The sequence below is a fragment of the Diplotaxodon limnothrissa genome, linkage group LG13, assembly GCF_057381915.1.
Source record: "Diplotaxodon limnothrissa isolate DT_005_m linkage group LG13, D_limnothrissa_male_GT1.1, whole genome shotgun sequence".
Classification (NCBI taxonomy): Eukaryota; Metazoa; Chordata; class Actinopteri; order Cichliformes; family Cichlidae; genus Diplotaxodon; species Diplotaxodon limnothrissa.
The window spans coordinates 15344641-15359025 of NC_140608.1; positions in this window are offsets into that span (position 1 = coordinate 15344641).

The window sequence follows — 14385 nt, forward strand, 5'->3', positions numbered from 1 at the left end:
GAATTTTTAAACCACTGTAAGATTCTTGTGCTGCATGTGCTGTAATAAATGCCTTTTTTTTTACCTCATTTAGTGCTGAAAAAATCTTATTTTCATCAGAAAGTGATGCAAGAGTTGCCACTAGGAATGAAAGATTTGTCAGAGGGAATGGCACCCGTGGGAGGGAAAACTTTTTAGGAGCTTCGGCTCTGTCCTGTAGCTCTTCCCCGAGTCTTCATTCTGAATGTTTAAAGCCGAGCCACATCATTTTTTGCTTCAATAACACCAGTATTTGAATGCAGCAGAGCAAAACTTAATGAACTTAATGTGGATTGATGGAGAGTTCAAGAAAAGCGGGGGGTCAGTTGGTTATATTGACAAACACAGTTATCTGTCATGGTCCTGGGTCATTTTGACCCAGCGTTTTGCGTTTCCTTGAAGTTCATTTTTGTGCCTTGTGTTTGTTCTGATTTTGTATTAGTTTAGGGTTGAACCTGAAGTTTAGTGTTTTATCAGCCCTACCTGTGTCTGTCCTCGGTGCTCTGTTCGTGTCCCCGTGTTGTGTTGTAAATCAGTCTGTGTGTTTCCTGCTTTACTTTGAAGGCTCGTGTTCTGGATTTCCTGTTCTATTCTGAAGGTCTGTGTCTGTTGTCATTGTGTTCAGCTTGTGTCCTCCAGTCAGCGTGTGTATTAGGATCAGCTGTTCTCCCCTCCTGTGTGTGATTACCCGATTACCTTGTGTGTGTGTATTTAGTGGGTGTCGGTCTGTGTTCGTTGTCGGCTTGTCTGAGTTCATCCGTGTATCGCTGTGTTTCATGGTGCTTTGTTCCCGTCTCTGTGTCTCTGCCCCGCAGCCCTTTTCGTATGTTCTCAGGTTTGTTATTTAGTTTTTCCCAGTTTAGGTTCCCGTTAGTATTTCTCATGCTTCATTGTCTGTTTCTGCCACTGCCACTTGTAAATAAACGTCACACTCTTCATCAGTCGCTTGCTTGCATTTTGGGTCCTCATTCATCTACAACACGACTGCTGCCCCAGCCGTGACATTATCTGAGTATTGAACATTTAAGTTTATCAAGTATTCTATATCTCCCACTACTATGTATCCTACTACTCCTCTACTCCACAACATATCCTATTCCTAGACTTAGACATGGCTTTCTGGAAGAAATTGGTGAACTTTTTCCCAAATTAAAACAAAATGTACTATATTAGTGTCATTTAATTGTAATATTCATATTGACAACTTATAGTAATTAACTTGCAGTGTCTCACATTCTCATCCAATTACTGCCACAAGCACGATGTCCACATTCCCCCCCTGTAAATTCAGAAGAGCTGGATTAAATTAACTATAATTTAAAGACTGGCACAAGTTATACAGTTCAGTACATCTTACAACACGGCAACAAGTTTGTTTTACTCAAGTATTTGAATGACGCTTAACTTAAAAAAGCACCACTGACGAACAATGGGGGTGTGAGGTCAGTTTTTTGATCATTAATATGCAAATTGTCATGACCATTGAACAGCGGCCACTGATCAATGGCCATGAGTACCATCGACAGAGAGCTGGGGAATGTGTCATGGATCTGGGTCATTTGACCCAGTACTTTGAGTTTATTGTGTTTTTGTGATTCTTTGAGTTGTAATGATTTAGTTTTCTGCAATTTAATATTGAGTTTAGTACTTTTCATGCCCCTGAATTTGTTGGTCATTTCTGGTTTGTTCTCTTGTCTATTAGGTTCTCTTTGTGTCTTTGTCTTCATCTATGTGACCCTCACTCCCTCACTCTCCAGGTGGTAGTCATGTCCTTGTATCTCCCTTAACAGTTTACATGCTTCCCTCTTTCTGTCTCCTCCCTTTGTCTCCCCACTATGTCTTGTCCCTATGGTCCTCCGGGCATACCTTTCACCATCTTACAATGGTGTGATTGCAGCTATTCCCCAACTCTCTGTGAATGGCCATTAATCAGTGGTCATTGATCAAGTCCAGATGAACATAGTCAACTTTTTGGGCTAACTTTGAGACAGACAGGTGCCTGAGTCCTTTAAAGAGACATGGTGGGAATAAAATTACATTCATTCAGCAGATTTTGTAGTCAGATATGACTTGAATCAATTTAGTATTGTGCCGCTAATACCAATCTATTTCTCTAGACAGGAAATCAATTTTTCATGTGTGAATGCAGTAATGAGATTAAGGAATATAAGCAGAGCACAGTCACCAGCATCTGCAATACATAAAAGATTATTAGAAGCTCCTAAAAGTGCACATTCAGTGCTTTTTGCTGTAATTTAAAACTAGACTGAAAAATCCAATCAGTGTCAATCAAACTTCAAAATGATTGCAGCTTTAAAAGACAGCTTTCTCCAGAAGTTTAGACAGAAATGGCAAGCTAGAGATTAGTCTAGAGTTTGATGGATCATTTGGATCAAGAGTGGTTTTCTTTATCTTTACAAGAAGAGCACAGCTGCATGCTCAAAATGTGGAGAGACTGAACCTGTGACCGGACACAAATTTGTAATTGCTGAATCTCTGGTAGCCAGTGAACAGTGGACACTGCTATGTTGTACTGTGCTGGGGCAGCACAATGAGGACAGTGGACACCAACAGACTGAATAAACTGACCTGCAAGGCCAGCAACACTGTGGGTGTGGAGCTTGACTCTGTGACTGAAGAGTCAGAGAGGACAAGTTACAGAAAATATTGGACAATCCTTCACATCATCTCCACGATGTGCTGGACAGGACAGCAAAAGACTCATTCAACAAACAATGCCCCACAGAAATTTCTCACCTGTGGCCATCTAACTTGATGGCCCTGTGACACCTTGGCTAGTTTCACTTGCCATAGCTTGTTTATATTGATTGTATGTGGTTTGACTTTGAAGTATTTATTTTAACATATTGCATCTTGATGTGTTCTGGCTGGTTCGAGTTTGAATCTGAAATCAGTGATCCTTTTGCTCTCTATACCTTTGAAGAACCTGGGTGGAAAGAAAGCGTTTATTAAACTTGTCAGTTTTAGTCTAAAAGTGAGACGGGCTCAAACTGATGAAACACAGTGGTTGGTATTATGTGGTAAAGTGCTATAGCTGAGCACGGCAGCATTAGGCAGACAATCTGGTATCTGGTCATTTAAGTGAACTGCAGCTCTGCTCTCCTGTATTGCATATCTGAGTGAACAAATAGGCTTGTTCAGCGGTGGTTGGAGTTTTACTTCAGAGATGTATGACCTTAATGAGGCAACAATAGCCATGTGACATTAAAATAATTATGATCTCATCTGTGTGACAGTTCAGCGCATGGTCTTTGAAAGCCATAGCAAACTGGTCAGTGGTAATTGATGTGAAAGGATGTGCTCTTCAAATAGGGGCACTGGTTTTGATCATTATTTCAGCAACCATAAAAATAACTGACATGTGATCATTAAAAGTGGCAATTACAATTTCAAAGATAGTCAGAGATGAGCTAAAAAAAAATCCCAAACTAAATCTTGCCTGTGATCCAGCTCGTGAGTAGGGCCTTACTCCAGGCACCGAGGCCCATACTGTACAAAGTATTATTCTTTACTTATTATGAGTCCACACAGATCTCGCTGCTATTTAAACTGTTAAACAGAAATACAATGAAAGCGAATCCCACGTCTATTAAAATGGATAATAACAGTTTTTTTTAATGTAGTCCTTTAATAACTAATAATTGGGCATAAGGGACTGAGTTCAGCAGAGAAATCTTCAGATAACTGGCCAAATTTCAAATGAATTCAAAGTGAACTGAATATTAGATGTGAGAAACTGTGCTTTACTTAAACACTTTTCTCTGTGTAGCTTCCTTGTCGCTGTGGCTACCCATCTGAGGAGAAAACGTGTTTTATACATTACAATTTGTATACATGCTTTGGAGAAATAAACTGTAGTTTGAAAACTAGCTAGACTAGCCAGCTAGCTAAAGCTTGTCTCCTTAGTCTGATTTCATTCAGCTGTGTTCCATGTAGAGTTTTTCATGTCCCTAATTACCTGGTGTGTATATATTGTCTGAGTCTCCTTTTGTGCTTTGTTGCGTCGTCCCTCATGGCTGCGTCCTTGGACTATTTTCTCCTAACCTGTCTTCCTTGTGTTCTGAGAGAGTCAACAATAAAGTTGTTTTTGAGTGTTACTTTGTGCTTTTGGAGTCCTGGGTTTGGGTCCAAAACTTACCCTCCACACATCTGAACCCATTTGTCTGTATCTAAATATTTATAAAGACTGTTTATATCTATAGTCAAGTTAACACAAGATGCCAATATAACCTCCCACTCACTCTTGCTGCTGCATCAATAATACACAGAGGACCCAAAACCTGCTTAAATGTTTGACTTGTTTGAGATCTGGAGCTGATCATGAAACATCTGGAAATATAATCTCAAAGCCCAGTCTTAATCCTTCTGTGGAGAGCAGCAACGGGGACTATTTCTTGGAAGGTGTTTTGCAGTTGAATTCATGCACGTCTTGAAGAGCAACCATGTCCGTGTATATGTACATAATGAAAAAAATGTTATGGGCTTTTAAAAAGAAAAATTTTACCCATTTTTTTTTTTTTTTTTACCAATTTTCATAATGGTGAAATCATGTGTGGCATCACAAGGTGGTGGAGGGTAATGAGTAGAAGAGCAAGTAACCAGTGATGTCACAAACACACTAGGACTGCAGCAATTGGCAGCTCAAAAGCCTTTACAATTATTTTCAAAACCCAACAACTGGGACTGTCACCCAGAGAATAATTAGTTTGAACATATGCTAATTATCAAGAAGGTTCTTAGATAAGATAAGATAAAGTTCTTATCTCATCTTATCTTATTTATCCCGAGGGAAATTCTTTTGTCTTAAACATGCTCAATGCGGCAAGAGGAAAAAAAGTACACAAGAATAGAATAAAATAAAATAACATAATATCAATACAAGTGACATAATGTCGGTGCAAGGAATAAAAATAGAGTAGCAGTATATAATGGGGGAATGAGACAAACATTCAATAACAAACATTCAGTAAGATACAGATGAATAATAATATTGCACAATCTGAGTAAAAAGACAAAAATTGCATTAATATTAATTCTAAAAAAGTCATCTACAGAGGGAGGAAGAGTTATACAGTCTTATTGTCACAGAAAAGAAGGATTTCCTGTGGCGGTCAGTTCTGCATTTAGCGGCGATCAGTCTTTTGCTGTGTGTGCTCAGATGGGATCAGAAGGGTTGTTCATGATATTGAGAAGCTTTTTAGCATTCTCCTCTCAGACCCCTCCACCAAGTTCTCCAGTCTGACACCCAGGACAGAACCAGCCTTTTAACCATCGGTCCATTAGGTCAGTTATACTTGAGAGAGAGAGATGTGGTTCAGTGTAAAAACTATTTATTGACATCTATTTATCTCAAATGTATCACATAAAAGAGCTCAGGAATCGATTCTACATGTACTGTAAAGCAGTTGCTTACCACTGGGTGAATGGGATGCCAGATGAGGTCAGGTCCAGAAAATCACCAACTTATGTTACGTGCAACTCATCTACTCACACTATGGTGCAGCTTGAACCAATGGTGCATAAATAAGCACATCATACAGAAGGCCCCACCACCAAGGCACCCAGTCACCTCCACTTTAGGCCTTCTGCTTCTAAATAAAAGAGAAACACAAGTTGTTAATGTATCCAAAACAAAAATCAAATGCACCCTCTGTGGTTAACCTGACTGCAGAAACACACTGGTGATCATCAGCTAGAAAAAGGGCCTCCTACCAGCTGAGTAACAGTAACAGAAACAATAGACTGTGAGAATACAGGCTCAGTGCATTGCATATTTAGGGAGGAAAACCTTGACCCCTACAGCGAGAATGAATCCAGTAGCTGCTTTATGATGTGAAAGCCTTTTTCTGACATGGTTTTGGTTCACTTCTCCCATTACAGAGACAATGTCAAAGAAAATCAATACAAAAGTTCTTCTGAGTGCTTCTGTCCTGCTGGATAATAGTGCCCCCATCCAGCAATTATGATTGGTCACTGAACAACTTAATGAGAATTAAAATGATATGAATAATTATGATAAAATTAAATGAGGGGGTATCTGTGGCAAGAATGTTGCTCCACACAGTTCAGAATCAATGACAGCTGAACTTTAGTTGAGTCTGACCACCCATGGTGGCCCCAAACCTTAAAAAAACACTTTATATTGAGCTTTTTTTTTACCTGCTTTAACAATGTGAAAACATACTGCAAAGTCCATTGACACAAAACTACATACATGTGCAATTAAAATATAAAACCAAAGTATAGAGTCCAAGATGATATATAAAAATGTGTCTATTACATTATTATATTCTCACAATTCTGTGGAATTATAAATTGCCTTATGGATTCAAAATATAAAGAGCTACTTTTAACATATCACCTTCACATGAGGGCTTGGAAGTTTATCCATCTCATGTATTGTTTGCTGATCCAGAAATGCAGGGTGCAGCCAAAACTCAACAAAAGTTCGATTTGGTTTGTAGATCTCGGTTGCTGTTGTGCAAGTGTGGGTAGCATCCGTGAAGAAGGTCTCATAAATTATTTCAGAGAGCCTCGATATGCGTCATGTGTGGAGAGCTGTATGTTTTGATGTGCTGTCAAAGGGATAGCCAAGAATATCTATAAAACATTACTGTTTGCCTTTTTGCGTGCCCCCCAGAAAGCTTGTTTACTTCCTGCTGGTTTTATTCCAGCAGTAAAACTACATATCCTCCCTTGTGTTGGTATTCACAATGTTTACACAAATGTTATTATACTGTAAAAACAAAAATAATATCACTGTGAGCAAATAATGAACTCGTGACTAGGAAGATTAAATTTATCTCCAGCATCCATGAAGAACAGAGCGAAGAAAACTGCAGCAGAAAGTATGGTGGCCTGGACACAGTAGCCTCTGTAAATGTCAAAGCAAATCTCTCAGGTCAGACTATAAGTTGCTTTTCCTGAGAGGAGAACTTGTTAATAGAACAAAAAAAATACCATTTAATGGGTTTAATATACCGATCAAACAGGACAACTTATAAAATATTAATGCTGAAGAATAAAATGTTTATTTGTTTTCTTTTGGGGTGTCACCACCAGGTCAATGCATTTCAGGTGCACAAAAATTCAATACAAATTCATCTGTGGGGAATGGGGAAATAACTAAATAACACAGAGGCTCTGCGTATAAGATGACTTACAGTTTAGGTATTTCTACTTTCCTGTGATAAAATGAATTATTACTCCATTAGTGTATGAAATTTGTTTTGTCAACGTTTTCTCAGGAAGAAGAGAATAAGACCAAAGTGAACCTTACTGACTGGCCTGCACACAGTCCTGACTCGATTGATCCCACTGAAAATCTGTGGGGTGAACTGAAGACCAAGGTCCATGTCAGAAAACCATCAAATCTGGAGGAGAAAAATGGGCCAGGATTGCTCAGGAGACATGAGTGAGACTTGTTGAAAACTATAGCAAACAACTACAGGCTGTTATCCCCCCCCAAAAGGATACAAATATGTATCTACACATTTTCAAGTAAATATAATTACATTGTAATTTCAAATAAAATGTTTTGGAAACTCCATTTAATTCTAGATGATTTGTACCCTTAGCCCTGGGCTGCATTCCAGATATAAGCAATGGGCGGCTGAAAAATTGATTCAGTTGAATATTTCCATCTAAATGGTTAATTTCAATATCCTTTCTCGCCCAACTATCAACCCTGTGATTGGCTGATATTTGTCTTGTGCAATCACACCAAATACCTGTCTGTCTCCCAGGCAAATGCTTGAGTCTGATTATAAGGCCATGTTTGAAATTATACACATTTCAGTGTATTTAAAGCTATCTAGCCATCTATCTGTTATATCTGTGGTGTCGCTGACAGTCTGTGACCGTCTCCTTTGGCAATGAAAGTACAGAAAATACAAAAACATGTTTTGAGTCAAGGATATAATTTAAACTCTGTTTTAAGACAAATTGTAACAGCATGTATGTATGTAGGTAAGTACAGTATGTAAGCTGCCGTTCTGTCATGGTCCTGGGTCTTTTTAAAAGTTTTTGAGAGTTCTTTGTTCTTTTTGTGTATGATTCATGTTTGGGTTTGCCCTTTGTTTCTTTTGAAAAATTAGACTACCAGTGTTGTTTATACTTTTATGTATATATATGTTTTATGTATTATATTTACGAGCGGCTCCTGTATATATTGAGCTTATTGTTCAAGTCTTTTATTTTAGATTTTCTTTGTTTGGGGTTCTGTAAGTTTTGGTTAGTCCTTAGCTTGTTATTCATAAGAGTTGTTTTCATTCTTTTCCTTCAGTTTCATTTGTGTTTCCCTGCCTGTTTGTTCTCCCTGTGTCGACTTGTTATCCCCTGTTCAGTTTTTTTTTAAATTTCCTGTTTTATTTCGGTAGAGATTTGTTTGTCTCACCTTTGTCACATTTTCCATTAAGCTGCTTGTTCTCTTGAAGTAGTTTCCTGTGCTTCATAGATTTGTATACCTAGCTTTGGTCTTTGTTAATCTTTGGATTTTGAACTTTGTTAATCTCTGGTCTTATCAGCATTAAATGATCACCTTGTGTTTGACTTCAGCCTACATCGCCCTGCTGGCAGTAGTAAAGTAAAACACAGACGCGCACACAATTTTAAAGCTGTCTTCTGCTTTCTCAGGACACATACTGATGTACAACAGACAACAGTCCCAGACCCTGTTAGTAGCTAACAGGAAGAACCAGGTGTGTTGTATTTTCAAAATAAAAGCCATTGGTTGATCGGGAGACCAGTGTGATTTAAAATGTATGGACTTCTCAAAGTACAACTTCTCAGTTTGCACATACAGCTACAGTTATTTTGTAGTGTGATTTTCAAAATAAAAGCCCCAGGATAGTTATGGGAACTTAAATAAATCCTCCAGTTACATATTTCACATTTTCAAGATGTTTTAATGTTTTTAAAAATAAAAACTGTGTGTTCATTAAAAAAGATCACTGGATTTTGAATTAAAGTCTTCACTTATGGAAATTTACTTGCATGCTTTAAGCTGTCAGATTTTCAAGATGAAAACATTCTATTTAGCTTTTTGAATCTTTTTTAAACCTGTCAAATGTTTTGTCACTTCGGCGAGTTTAGTCAGCCTTTTGAGTTACAAGTGTTGAGAAACCAGCATAAGATAAATTCCAGCAGACAGAACAAAGACCCTTGACAGTGATGGGCTGAAAATGGGTTTCCATTGACAGCGTGATGACAGTAGGGACTGTCTACCTGCAGAGAGAATCTGTCTGTTGCCAGATAAAGGCAACTGGTCTGTGGGCTACTCTTGTTCTGCTGTTGTTAGTGTGGCAGTCACTTGTAAAGAAGAGTGAAGTTTAAACATTAAGAAGAGCAAAATCAAAACAGAGCCACACTGAAGCCACTGTCTGTGCTTTTCATTCTGTATACATGGGACAAGTATCTTTTTTTAAAAATTGCACATTTTCAACTCCACCCCCCACGAGTCATTGCGACCGACCAGTTGCACCAGCAGCAACAATTTCTCTGGAGTTTCTTCAGTAATCACAAAACTCCGTTCAAAAATGCTTGACAAAAATATTTGACATTGGACCATCAGAAATGAAGATGTGGTTTGCTACAGTCTTATAAAAGTCAGCAATATTAAATGTCCCACGATCCATGAAATAGCTAACAAAAATAGCTGTGTTGTTAGCTATTTGTTGTTAGCTAATAAATGGATACTAAAATTTAAGTTCACTGAGATTCTGTCCTCTTCATACTTTTGTGGGTAGCAGAAAATAGAGAAGGTGATGATCGTTTTCAACCTCAAACCAAAACAGCTGTCATATACAGCATGGTCAAATGGCACACTGTGCACTTCTAAGGTACAAAAGTTTCTATAGTTCCTTCAGCACCTTAGCTTTACTTAATTCCTCTGAAATAGCGCTGAGGGCGGCTCTGTGTTTGTACTTGTTTCCAGGAAACAGTTTATATTTTAAGTATTTGGCACAGATGTCAGACCATTTTGAGATGACAGTGGAAAATCTTTTGTTAGACTTTATGCACGAATGCTAATGAGTACTTTAATGTTCAAAAAAGGGAATGCTTTGTTTTTCAAGCACTGCTATTTCTAGTAAGAATGCAGCCATATTGCTTTTCTATGATTCACTGTAACGACACCACCAGGGGCAGTTTTTCAGCCCATGTTAAAGGCTGGGTACTGACACGGAGTCATGTACTTAATTTTACTTTTACTTTTTAACGATAAACTCACTGAAAGTGAAAAGAGAAAGCTGCAGTGCAGACATGACCATGCACTGAATGTGAACACAACGGGGGAAAAAATTGGGAACTGCGGGTGTTAGCACGGCCTCATGAAAATGGACCTTCTAACTGACATCTGAATGCCAGTGTGGGGCTTTGATTCAGTGCTATCTAACAAGCTGAAGAACAATGCATTCTGTTTGAGTTAGACACAGTGTGAAGACATTGTTTTGAAGAAGGGAAAACCACAAATGAGAAGTTTTTCCTTCATTACTGTGGGAGGTTAGGGCTAGGTGGGTTCGGGATGGGGAAGGGTATGTGATTCAGTGATTCAGAAACAATAAACAAAAAAACACAAGAAAAAAGGTTTAAAATAAGTGCCATCAGCTGACATCGTCTTTAACTTTAACTAGAAAAGCGCTATATAAATACAGGCCATTTACCATTTACCATTTACTTTAAAATGTACTTGAGTGGAAAACATGTTGGATTCTCATTTTATGAAACTAATTGGCACTGATTTGTGTGCTGTAGAGTGCCTTTAAATTAAAAAATAGTCTTCAATTTGCATCAAATTTAACTACACTGTTTGAATGTGTTTTTCTTTTTTAGACTACAGAAAAATGCACATATGTAAGTCTTCCCACATCTCTCCCCATTAGTTTCTCTCAGTTTCTGTTGTCAGTAAAAGCTTCAGCATATCGACCCCTTTGCCCTCCCATTCATTGATGGGCGGGATATAAAAGCAAAGGGTTTTTTTTTTAAATTAAGAAAATATCATAATTTTATAAATTTATGTTTTGCCATATATGACTAGAAAGTGTATAGATACAATATCTGTAAGGTGCTGTACTGTGCAAGTCTTGAGCAACCCCTCATTTCTTTATATTTCACTAGGTAAATTAGAATTAAGTGAAACCATTTATTAAGACATGCAAACAGAAATGGAAATACAGCACAGGCAAAGACAGAGTTTGTACAAGTCTAATGAACTTGAAAGTCTGTATAACCAACAGAACTATTTTAGGAATAGTTCACCAGTCTTTTTAAAGGACATTCAAAGCTCTTCTTTGGACGCTGGCTGCACTTTGTTCCATTGTCTCACAAGATGATCTCACACTTCAAAAGAAGCCAGTTGATAGGATTTGGGCATCTGTGTAGGATGCCTTTTAGATAAGGCATTTTGGGTATGTTCTACTAGGAGGAGGCCCCAGGGCACACCCAGGACTCCCTGGAGAGATTGCATCTCTCGGCTGCCTTGAGAATCTCTCAGTGTACATTATATAACATGCCTCATTTACCCAACCACACACACACTTTTGCTTTACCTAAGTGTTTTCTATCTAGCATTCACACTGTGATAAACGCATTGGAGAGGAACTTGGGGTTCAGTATCTTGCCCCAGGGATACTTTGGCAGCGACTGAACCACCTATCTTCTGATTAGTAGAGGACCTGACCCACATCCTGAGTTACAGCCTCACAGCACCAATAGAATCCCACCCCTGGGCGCTTTTAAAAAAATCAAATATATCTTCCCCTACTGGCCAACAGAAAAAAAATGTTAGGTTACAATGGCTCCACTTTTCAGTCTCTGAATCTTGAATTCCCATTTTTCATATACAGTCCACTTTAGTAGACTGTCTTACTGTTTGAGAGCTTGGTTCATGGATGAAGTGGACGGTCGGTTAGCTTCTGCTAGGGCACCAGAAATGAGTATCAGCGTAACTTCAAAACTGAATTTCTAATATGTTGTGTTGAGCTGACTTGATGAAAAGCTGGAGGGTGAACCACCTATCCACATCCTTGGCTGACTGCTGAACCATCAAGTCAGGACAGGAAAGTATGTATTTACCCACCACAGCAGATAATGAGTGACCATAAAGAACCTGACTACTGTTTGTCTGGATGCATTTCCGGCATCTGTGTTTTTCCATTTGTTACTTAAAGTTGTGGTTAGCCTGGCAGCAATGTTTGATTTGTGTGGGCTATTAACTAAAAATCCAAACCACTAAACAAGGTGTGATCAAGCTTCTGCACCGAAGCAGTGATATAACACTTCCTCCCGTGTTTAACAGATACAAATCCAGCATGCATAATTACACCTGTAATTTACAACAGCCGAAACCTTTGATTTCACCTTGTATGTGAGCATACTTCTATACTGATTACACTGTAAACCATTCATTTAAATGTTGCAAGAGGAATGATTTAAGATTTAAGCAGTTGTCTACTAAGCCTGCTGCTTAGTCTCTAGAGATTTCTCAATATGGAAAACTAGTCAAAACATTTTTTTTTTACTCTCAAATACAAAAAGAGCAAAAAGCTATAGGAATGCAGCATGAGTTTTAAATGCTTCTAAGACTAATAAGTTCCTTCTTTATTTTGAGCGTACTCAGTGACAAGTTTCTTGCTTCAGCACTGATGTTTATCAAGACGTCAGAGCTGTAGTTAACTGATTACAGGCGCTGCACAGCGACATAACAACACACCACTTGCTCAGACTTGCCGGCAGGAGCTGAGAACAGCCTGAGGAACTGACCATGACTACAGGGATTGGGTGTCACAAAAGGTGACTCACAAGGAGGCCGATTAAGGAAAAGAAACTCCCTGCATACGTTACTTAATCCACACACACCCAGACTCAAGACAGAACAATGGTGCAGAGATTTTGTTCGTTGTGGTTTTACTTTTCAAGCGAAATCCTGGAGAACTACCCGAGGTGTGTGAGCCCTGACCCAGGAGCAGAGTGTCGACACTGTATGTAACAATGCCATTTTTTCATGAGCAAACATTCCCATGAATCTTTGACCAGAGACAAGTAATTTGGAATAATGTAATGAGACAGGCGCTTTTTTGATCAAGTCCCTCTTAAATAATCATCATATTATTGCTTTAATTTCTCAGCATTAGCTCAGTGAGACACATATATGTAAAAGAACTTGATTTTCATATCTTGGTCATATTATTAGGAACAGGTTACTTAAGACAGAATTTATTTACTGATTAAAAGAATGTGATGCACAGAAGAAAAAGAACTAGGCAAACTGATAAGCCATGGTAGTCTTAACTAGTTGGGACTGAATGTGCTTTAGCACACTGTGAAAGTTAATTGATAGTTAATTGAAAACAGAATAAGCAGTCGCTTAAATCGTTTCACTCTGCTGGACCTGTAATAGTGTTTGTGCTTAATAATTATTTTGCATCTAAGAGAAAAAAAAATCCATTTAGGATGCTGATAGGTTTTAGGAGTGCTGGTAGGCAGGTCATCTTTGGATGAGCCATTTTCTCCCATTTCCAGTCTTCGTGCTGTTGCAAGGATAATTCAAGCTATCTTTTGACTATCGGTTAAATGGATACCTCCTAAAATGTCAGACTGTTGTTTTTTTTTTTTTTAACTTTCCCAGAGATTAAACAGACATATTTTCAAACTGAGGCTGCAGGGAGTGGACTGGAGGGGAGTCTGTTTCTCTAGGCACAGGCTTAATGGTTATTTCAGCGGGTGTCCTGTGGTGTTAGTTAATCAATTGTTGTTAAAGTCCTCAGCATGATATATAAACCTGAACTGGCCTGAAAAATGCTTTGAGTGCTTTGAGGCTAATGGCATTTGGATACACCGAGACAGGGAGGTTAGAACACTGTTCTTGTCACACTTGGTCATTTCAGTTTAATAGTCAGCAAATAAAGTAATTAAACTGAAATTCAGGTCGTCCCTAATCCATGATAACACACTGTATACTGTAAACGGACGTGCAACAGAGAATACATTTGTCTCAGTCTGACACACACTTGGGTTCTGTAAATGTAAATGTGTAACAAACATCTTTTATGGATGTCTTGTTTATGTTAGACACATTATTTCGCAGTCACCCAGCCCTTGAACAAAGTTAAACTGGCTGTTTGAGTTGTTGTCCTTTAGACTCGTTCGCATCAGGTAAAATGCTTTAGTGATTGCGGCTTTGTTACCCAATAGCCCCTTTTTCATTACCAATTGAGTGCTGACCAAAAAGGACAAGGGATGTGACTTGTGTCAGCAAAATAAGTTTGAGTAGCTCCACCCTGACATTTCAGCCACAGGGGTTAAGATAATGAGTAATCTTTCTGGTTTGAGTTCACATGGGTTTATAGG